Below are 10,266 nucleotides of genomic sequence, written 5' to 3' on the forward strand. Positions count from 1 at the left end.
ACATACAAACAAAGATGTTGTCTCTGCCGAAAACTAAAAAATAAATATTAAAATTCTCTCTCTCTCTCAAAAAAAAAAAAAAAACAATACTGGGGGCCCAGCATCATGGCACATGTCTATAATCCCAGAGTCTCAGGAAGCTGAGGAAGGAGGATCACAAGTTGAGGACAGCCTTAGCAACTTAAAAAGACCCAGTCTCAAAATGAAAAAAAAATTTTTTTTAATTATTTTTTAATATTTATTTTTTAGTTGTAGTTGGACACAATACCTTTATTTTTATTTATTTTTATGTGGTCCTGAAGATCGAACCCAGGGCCCTACACTTGCTAGGCGAGCGCTCTATGGCTGAGCTACAACCCCAGCCCTCAAAATGAAAACATTAAGAAAAAAAAAAAAGGACTGGGAATGTGGCTCAGTTGTTAAAAGTTCTCTAATTGCTAATAAATAGAATTTTTTACATGATTTTATTACATGAAAGACGTAAAGAAACTACTGTTTGGCTGTTTAATGTTAAATATTTGTTTGTGCTGAAATAAGATCAGTTTTTCCTGAAGCCTTGTAGCCTATTGGCAAATTAGCTTGGAGACCACATTTATAAGCAAGTCAGTATAGAAGCTTATATACATGGGGAAAAAAAGTGTCTCTTTCTGAAGCTATGTTAATTTTCATGCTTCACTGACTCATATTGTGACTTTGATAGGGAAAGCCATTTTACTCACTTTTCAATTTATACAAAGTAGCTGTGATACAATAGGACAGCAAAAAATAAATAAATAAAGAGAGGGAAAGAGAAGATATTGTTATGTAAAACTTACATGAGGACATTATTTTGGACTAAGTTTCTGCACTTGGCCCCAAAAGACCCAACTAAAAACCAAAATGGAATCACTCATGTTAATGTTCCATGTCACCAGGTAAGACTAAATGAATATTTGACCCTAAGTGAAGGAAAGTGATCATGACACTTGGAGCAACCAAGAGATCTTTATTGCGGTGGTGTCTGATTGACAGGGAAGGAAGAGAGAAAAGAGAAAGAAAGCAAGAGAGAGTGGGGAAAGAGAAGGAGAGAGCAAAGCAAGAGGGAGAGAGAAAGCGAAAGCGTGGAGGGCAAAGAGAGAGCAAAAGTGAGAGGGCGAAGAAAGGCGGGAGGGAGAGCAAAGTGCAAGAGAGAGAGAAGAGAGAGTTGTGGCAGGAGAGAGTCTTTTTAGCCAAAATCTAATGGGGTCTCTGGGTCTGCAAGCTGCCTTGTTGGCGTACAGTGATTGGGTGAAACAGGAGTTGCTAAGGGTGTCATCTTCTGCCCTCAGGCAGACCAGGCAGGGGCCAGTTGCGGTTTCCGTTGCACCAAATGGGTGGGGGTTGAGTATTCAGCCTTGAGGCAAACAAGAGATAAGGAACCAGAAGTTGGGGGTTCAGTGTTTAGCCCACCCTGCAGCTAACATTTATTCAGCCTGCCCTACAGCTAACACTAAGAAATCGGGAGAGAGAAATAATAGCCATATTTCCCAATCACAAAGTTTCATTGGCATGATAAATTTCCTCTCCTTTAATTCTTTTTTTTTTTTCATTTTAAGTTGTGTTTTATTATTTTTTTAATTATTGGTTGTTCAAAACATTACAAAGCTCTTGACATATCATATTTCATACATTTGATTCAAGTGGGTTATGAACTCCCATTTTTACCCCGTATACAGATTGCAGAACCACATAGGTTACACATCCATGTTTTTACACATCCTTTAATTCTTCAACAAAATAACCTAAGGTTAGGGCTGGGGCTGTAGCTCAGTGGTAGAGTGCTTGGTTAGCATGGTGTGAGGCACTGGATTCAATCCTCAGCACCACCTTAAAAAAATAAAGTTGTAAAAATTTATATATTTTTTAAAAAAACTAAGGTTAAGCAACCAATTATTTTTCAATTCTGTCATCTTATTTCCACCTTTTTAGGAAAGTAAACTTAAAAGAACCATTCTGCTTTTTGTTGTTTGTTTCTGCTTTCTTTGGCCCTTCTGTCTATAAATCCAACCTCCTTTGCTCAGCCCATCAGAATATTTATTCTATTTTATGGGATGAGCTGTTACCTGATTCCAGAATTGCCAAAAAAAAGCTAATTAAGGTTTTCTTTATATTTTCTATCATGTCAAGGATTGAATTCAGGGCCGCTCTACCACTCAGCTACACCCCTCCCCCCTTTTATTTTATTTTGAGGCAGGTTCTCACTAATGTGCTCAAGCTGACCTTGAGTTTGAGATCCTCTTGCCTTAACCTGAGTAGCTGGGATTATGGGTGTGCATCACCACATTCCACTTCAATTAAGATCTTTAAATTTTTGTTAATTGTGTCTTTAGATGGGAGAAAAAATATTCAAGCTGGGCATGGTGGCATACACCTATAAACCCTGCTCCCCAGGAGGTTGAAGGAGGAGGATCACAAATTGGAGGCCAGCTGAAGCCATTTAGCAAGACTCTGGAAGAAAGGGAAAGGAGGGGGATAGGGGAATAGGTAGAAGAGGAAAAATAAAAAAGGGCTGGGAACATAGCTTAGTGACAGAGCACTTGGCCTAGAATGAGAGACACTGGGTTTAATCCCCAGCATCACACACAATGCCAACATAGACCGATATACACTTAAAAGTGATTAGTGATAGGCAAGGTAGCACATGTTTCTAATCCCAGCTAGTTAGGGGACTGAAAAGAGGATGGCAAATTGTCTCAAAATTTAAAAGGGCTGGGAATGGGGAACAGCATCTAGAGGCACTCAGAAGAGTCCAGCATTTGATATACCTTCATAGGCTATCTTACAATTCAACATTTAACAAAACTAGGTCGTCCCTAACCACTGGTAATAGTGTCATTTACATTTATGCAAAAAGTTTGGGAAAGCACCAAAATCTGCATTTGGTGTGTACCCAGGAAGAATTCAAGGGGTTCATGCTGTGAGACCTTAAGTCATTATAAGATTGTCTAAAATGAAAAACCATGTCAGCAGGGCCTATGGTGATTCCATATGTGCCTAATGTGTCCAGGACAGGATCAAACATGCTTTCCTTTTTGAGGAACAGAAAATCATTGTGCAAATGTGGAAGGCACAATCAGAGTCAGAAAGTTAAATTAAAGGGGCTGGGGATGTGGAAAGGGGCTGGGGATGTGGCTCAAGCGATAGCGCGCTTACCTGGCATGCGTGCGGCCCGGGTTCGATCCTCAGCACCACATACAAAAAACAAAGATGTTGTGTCCGCCGAAAACTAAAAAATAAATATATAAAAAAAAAGAAAGTTAAATTAAAGAAAAAGAAGGACTAGAGATTTAACTAGGTGGTAGAGGCCTTGCCTAGCATGTGTAAAGCTCAGCTCAATTTATTTATTTATTTATTGGTACTGGGGATTGAACCTAGGGGTGCTTAACTACTAAGGCACATCTCCATCTCCACTGTATTTTTAATTTGGAGTCAGGTCTTGCTAAATTGCTGAGACTGGCCTCAAACTTGCAATTCTCCTGCCTCAGCCTCCTGAGTCCCTGGGATACAAGTATTCACTATCAAGCCTGGCCCTTATTATTGAATTTAAACATGTTAAATATTAACTAAACAACTGGGAAATAATGCAAAGAAAAATAAACAAACACTACTTATTATTTGCCAGTCTCTATAATAGCTTATCAAAAATTCTCATCATAAACCAGGCACAATGGCATCTGTCTGCCTGCTATCTCAGCCACATGGGTTCAATCTCACCAGTATGGAAAAAAAATTCTCATTGAGACTGAAAGAATTCCCCACGCAAAGACACTTCGCCGGGAGAATTCCAATTTTATTGCAAAAAGCAGTGTGCTTATATAGAACTAAGGGGGAGATGGCAGGGCTTAGATAAATGGCAGGCCACCCGTTTATTGGCAAGTTCTTTCAGATATCAGCTCCGGAGCCCAGGAATTAGTTCTCATTGGGGCTAAGGTTCCCCGCCAGCGAGATTTGAAATTGGCGCCGGCGGGAGAGTTCACACGGGCGGGAACTTTTCGCGCCACTGCAGAAAAGAAGAAGGTAGGAAGAAGAGGTGCTTAGGCGCCATGTTGGGGTTTTTTCTCTGGGGTATGGCTGCCGTTTATACTTTTACCACCAGAGACAACTATGTTAATCCTTATTTCTCAAAGGAACTCAAAGGAACAGAAAAGAATACCTAAGATTACTTGCTAAAACATGGCAAAAAATGGATTTCCAGCTAAAGTTTGGCTCTGCCATTTTTCCATATTGTTACCTGCATTGTATTTGTCATGATTTTTTATTTTAATCATTCTTGTAGGAATGCACTGATATTTGATTTTACCTTAATTTGTATTTCCATAATGACTAATGTAAGGGAACATTTTCTCCGGTGGCATATTTTCTGTCATCTGTGTATGCTGTCATATTCTTTGCTTTTTTGTCTAATTTGAATTTTGGTTGTTTAATGTTGGGTTGAGAGTTCTATTTTATTTATTGATTGATTTATTGCAGTATAGGGTATAGAACCCAGGGGTTCTTTATCAGTGAGCTACATTCCTACATCTCCCATCCTTCTATTTTTTATCTTGCTAAATTGCTGAAGCTGGCTCTGAATTTTCAAGCTTCCCACCTCAGCTTCCCAAGTTGCTGGGGTTCAGGTGTGCACCACCACACCCAGTTGGAGAGTTCTTTATATAATCCAGATAGTAGACCTTTTGTTGAATATATGAATCACAAATATTTTCTCAATCCTTTCTTTTGAAGGTTTTTTTTTTTTTAACAGTACTTGTGGTTGAACCCAGGAGCACAGTGCCGTATAGCTACATCCCCAATCCTATTTATTTATTTATTTATTTATTGTAGTACTGGTAATTCAACCCAGGAGTACTCCATTGAACTACATCCCCATTCCTTTTTATCTTTTATTTAGAGACAGGTTGCTAAGCTGCCCACACTGGTCAAACTTGCCCATCCTCCTGCCTGAGACTCCCAAGGAAATAGGATTAGAGGAGTGCACATCTGTGATTGCTTTTTACATTTTCAGTATATTTCACCAAATGTGGTGGTATGCCTCTGTAGTGCCAGCTACTGAGGAGGCTAAAGCAGGAGAATCCTTGAATCCAGGAGTTAGAGGGCAGCAGCCTGGGCAACATAGATCCCCACAATAAAAAAAAAACAAATACACTTCATATGCTCAAAAAGGTTAGAGAAAAACATGGGTATTATGATAAAAGAATTAGGAAATGTAAAAACAGCCAAATCAAACTTCTTGAAATTAAAAAAAAAAACACAGTGTCTTAGATGAAAAACACATAGGATGAGACAAATAGGCAAGGCAGAGTACAGACTTGTGCAGTTGAAGACAAAGCAATGGAAACGCCAAAATGAAATTCAGAAAAGATCTGGAAATTTTATGGAGCAACTAAGTGGCCTAAATAACATATAAAGTAGAGTCTCAGATAGGAGGGGGGTAAGGATTCAGACCAAAAATATTTAATGAAATAATGACTATTTATGAAATATGAAGAAAACTGTAAACCATCTGATCAAAGAAACAACAAATTACAAATAAAATAATCACAACTTAGCATATCATACTTAGAAGTAGATGACAAATTAGTATATTAAAAGATGTTCATGATTATTCAGCAGGGGAATGCAAATTAAAATAACATAAATGCTAAACAAAGATACAAAGCAACTATAATTCTCATATGTGTCTGGTATGAAAGCCACTTTGGAGTGTAACAGTCTTTGAAGAAGTTAAATTCTTATCATGCACTTTAGCAGTTCTAGTCTTCTATTTTGTCACCAAAGAATAAATTCATGTCCTTACAGACTACTACAGAAGATCTCTAAAGCAGCTTTACTCACAGCTGAAATCCAGCAACAACCCAATGCCCATCAATAACACAGGCTAGTAAATATATGCCAGCATAGCCATTTAATGGATTTGGCATTATCAAAGTACCAAACTACAGATTCAGATAAAAATCACATGTTTTCAAAGTGGTACGGCCATAGACCCAAAGTACATATTCAAGTAGAAGTGCAGGACTATCCCAAAAGCATTGTGTTGAGTGAAAGAAATCAAACATTAAGTGTTCCCCTCACCCTACTCCCACCTCTGCATAAAAGATTACATACTGAGCCGAGCATGGTGGCACATGCCTATAATCCCAGCAGCTCAGGAGGCTGAGACAGTAGGATTGCAAGTTCAAAATCAGCCTCAGCAACTTAGTGAGGCCCTAGGTAATTTAGCAAGACCTTTTCTCAAATAAAAAATAAAAAGGGCTGGGGGTGTGGCTCAGTGTTTGAGCACCCCTCCGGTCAGCCCTGGGGGTGAGTGGAATAATTACATACTGTATGATTCCACTTACATAGAATTCTATAAAAACAAAAGCCATGGTAATAGAAAGCATATAAGTGGGTTCTAGGCATTGGGAAGGTACTAACTTCAAAGGGAGCATGATGCAACTTTTTGGATTAATGGTAATACTTTTATTTATTCATTTATTTATTTATTGGCACTTTACCCCACTGAGCAACATCCCCCCAGCCCTTTTTTTTTTTTAAGACAAGTTCTTGCCATGTTGCTAAGGCTGGCCTTAAACTTTCAGGCCTCCTGCCTCAGCCTACCGAGTTCCTGGGATTACAAATATGGACTACATCCACCTTAAAATTTTATATCTTGTAAATTGTGGCTGGGCTGACCAAAGAGAATGAGAGAGGATATTCTGGAAACTATGATCTGAGCAGTAATATAGAGAAAGCCAACCGAGGAGCCTGAGATCTATGGTAAGAACTGCTCAGAAATGAACAGTGAGTCACCGCTTTGACTCAAAATGAGATAATGAGGGAGGGATTGTTAATTTGAGGTTGTAAGTTTGCTTTCAAGGGTGGCAGGGTGGAGTTTGTTTTCTTTTACCCAAGATTAGCAGAGTTCCTTAATTCATCAAGAGATAAAAGAACTGTTAGAACTGTAAGTAGATGATGACAATAAAGCTAATTTATAAAGAAAAAGCAGATACAAAAAGCTGAAATTCTATAATGTGAAGTAGTACATACTTGGACTGCTAGGTATGGCACATTTCCTCCACCCTCACACTTATAAGTATTCACAATCATTTGAACCAAAATATTCAGATTAAAACTTTGAAAATAATGTTTGAATAAACAAACCACCTTGCTTAAGACAGTAGGGAGTTAGTAATTTCAGGGTTTATTTAATATGTTATTTATAGAAAATTAGAATTTCTTTTAAGAACCGTGAATAACTAAGAATTCTAAGGTTAACTGCTTTTGGCAAATTGGAAATGTAACAACAGGAATAGCTCCCTTTCATACAATTCTCCTAAGTGTTGATTTTTTTTTTTTTTAATATTTATTTATTTTTAGTTATCGGCGGACACAACATCTTTGTTTGTATGTGGTGCTGAGGATCGAACCCGGGCCGCACGCATGACAGGCGAGCGCGCTACCACTTGAGCCACATCCCCAGCCCCCTAAGTGTTGATTTTTGCAAACAACTTTCCTAATCAGATAATGATTATTTCTACCCAGACACAATAAGAGTAGGAAATCAAACTGCCCTGGACAATGAAAGCAACTTGAGAAAACTTCAAGTATTAAAACCATGAACTCCAATCACAAAATTTTTTTAAAATATCAGAAATTTTCATTTCTTGGCTGGAGATGTATGTAGTTTCATGACAATATCTGCCTAGCATGGGCAAGACATAGGGTTCCATACCCAGCACTGCAAAAACAAATAAAGGAAAAAACTGTTCACTTTATGAAGGAAAATTCAACTTTGCTTTACTGCCAGTGTTTCTGCCCCCCTCCCTTTATGTGTGTGTGTGGTGGGGAGGCGGTACTAGGGATTGAACCCAGGACACTCTACCTCTGAACTAGATCCCCAACACTTGTTATTTGCCCAGGCAGACCTCAAACTTTGATGGTCCTGCCTCAGGCTCTCCAGCCGCTGGAATTACAGGTGTGCAACTCGGAGCCTGGTTTCTTCAGGTTTGTACAAAGATGTTACAAGTTAACTTTAGTGTTACAGCACTTTTGGTTCCACTGTGCTTTAATCTAAGGCTTAGTTGAAGGGGAATAAGGCTTAGCTTTCATATTAAACAAGTTTTTTTGAAGGTGATCTTAATAGAAAGTTCATCGAGAAATAACTCAAGATATCAACAGATTATTATGGTTTAAAATTCCCCTCAAATTGGATCCTCACATTTATTCTACATGTGAATTAGGTTGTTTCAAAAATAAAGATTTGATTTTGTCACACACACACACACACACACACACACAAAGTTTTATTTGAAAATTATCTTAATTCTTGCCAGAAGGGTGATGCCCATCTGTAATGCCAGCAATTTGGAAGGCTGAGGCAGGAGTATGGCAAGTTTAAGGTCAGTCTCAGCAATTTAGTAATTTAGACCTTGTCTCAAAAAACAAAAAGGTATGGGGATATAGTCCAGTGATAGAGCACTCCTGGGTTCAATCCCCAGGAACCATTCCCTCCACACAAAAAAAAAAAAAGAAAGAGAAAGAAAAAAGAAAAAGAAAATCACTTCTTCTCTTAAAGAGAGAGAGGAGAGAGAGAAAGAGAGAGAGAAATTTTAATATTTATTTTTTAGTTTTTCGGCGACACAACATCTTTGTATGTGGTGTTGAGGATCGAACCCAGGCAGCACGCATGCCAGGCGAGCGCACTACCACTTGAACCACATCCCCAGCCAGAAAATCACTTCTCAATTAAAAAGAACAATTTACAAGACAAATGTTTTAAAAGACATTTTAAAAACTCATTTGCTGTAATAGTAAATTTAAATGCTCAAACAATACCAAACCATTTTTTGTATTTTATTAGTTGTTGTTGAATTTTTTAATTTATTTATTTATTGGTATGTGGTGCTGAGAATCATTCCCAGTGCCTCTCACATACTAGGCAAGTGCTCTACCACTGAGCCACAATTCCAGCCCGATAACCATTTTTACTATTTTATGTCGGCAAGAAATAAATTTCATACTTTCCATTTACATATGAAATATGTGGCAGTTGGTGAAAATGTCTGGTTACACTGTAAAAGTCTAATTCTTACTTACCCTCTCTCAGTTAAGATGTTAAGCAGCAGAGGAAATCCACTGGTTGTATTAGTTCTAAATTCAAAGAACTTCTTTGAGTCTTCTTTTGGCTATTTATACTAACAGCCCTCCTCTCATCGTCTGATATAAATTTAAAAGATAAAAGATCCTTTCCAAGCTCTACTTCTTCAGGTGGAAGTTACTTCTGCCCCTGAAAAAATGGGAGATAGATTTAATCCAGGAGTTTAACCTACCAGGTGACACTTGTTTAAGGGTTTCATTAAGCTGTATGCTGGGTTCAATCAAGGCATATTAAATGATTCAGCAAATAGTTGTTGAGTCCCTCCTGTGCTCCAGGCAATATTAGACAATAGATAATGTTAAAGGGGAAAAATCCAATCAGACTGTCACTGGAGAAGACATCTCTGAAGTAGGTTTCAAGGAGTTCCCAGAGGGAAGAGAAAATATAACTCAGGACCAGGGGGTTTCTTGCATATGTGATGGAAAAGAATTACAGCATGTGCCAGCCAAAGGCTTAGAGAGAGGTTTATTTAGGAAAGTAGATTCAATATTCAAGGAAAAATGGGGGCAATCTCAAGAGAGATGCCTCTGGGATAAAGCAAGGACTACACATTCACGAGAGAAGGCAGGCTGGCTCCAGAGAGAGAGAGACAGCAACCCCTCTGGTGTAGGGTGCTACTATTTATAGAAGGACAGTTGCTAAGGCTGGCTGGAGGTGGAGCTACACAATTTTGCCAGTATTTCCTGTGCTTGAGCACTGCCCTCAGGTTACAAGGGCATGGGTTAAGGGTGAGGGCTCAGTACTTATAATTTTAGTGGGTGTTTCCTGCATTTCAATGAATTCCGGGCAATTCCTTTGAGACACACTATCTTTCTTTTTATTTCCAAATTCCTATCTCTAGACCATGTCTTATCTTCTAAGAACTTGCAATCTTGTGGAGGAGAGAATGCTAACCTGGAGGTCAACTAAGTGATTACAAATCAGTATAAGCATGGTAGCCCTGGAGAGCTGTGTGATCTTAGGAGGGACATCCACATGCTCTTTTTTATTTTTATTTTTTGGGAGGAGTACCACGGATTGAACTCAGGGACACTCAACCACTGAGCCTCAACCCCAACCCTATTTTGTATTTTATGTAGAGATAGGGTCTCACTGAGTTGCTTAGTGCCTAA

The 10,266-nt window shown here is 38.6% G+C and overlaps 1 long non-coding RNA gene across 1 annotated transcript; it reads right to left on the reverse strand.

Annotated features, from left to right (window-relative positions):
* Positions 1-1,109: 1,109 nt before the first annotated feature.
* LOC125610549 lies at positions 1,110-9,780 on the reverse strand. The gene is made up of 3 exons (XR_007340539.1): positions 9,094-9,780; positions 3,172-3,244; positions 1,110-1,372 (listed from the first exon to the last, which is right to left on the reverse strand). It is a non-coding gene; the product is annotated as an uncharacterized LOC125610549 (long non-coding RNA).
* Between the last annotated feature and the right edge of the window lie 486 nt (positions 9,781-10,266).

Source organism: Marmota marmota, unplaced genomic scaffold (genome assembly GCF_001458135.2).
Source record: "Marmota marmota marmota unplaced genomic scaffold, marMar, whole genome shotgun sequence".
NCBI lineage: Eukaryota > Metazoa > Chordata > Mammalia > Rodentia > Sciuridae > Marmota > Marmota marmota.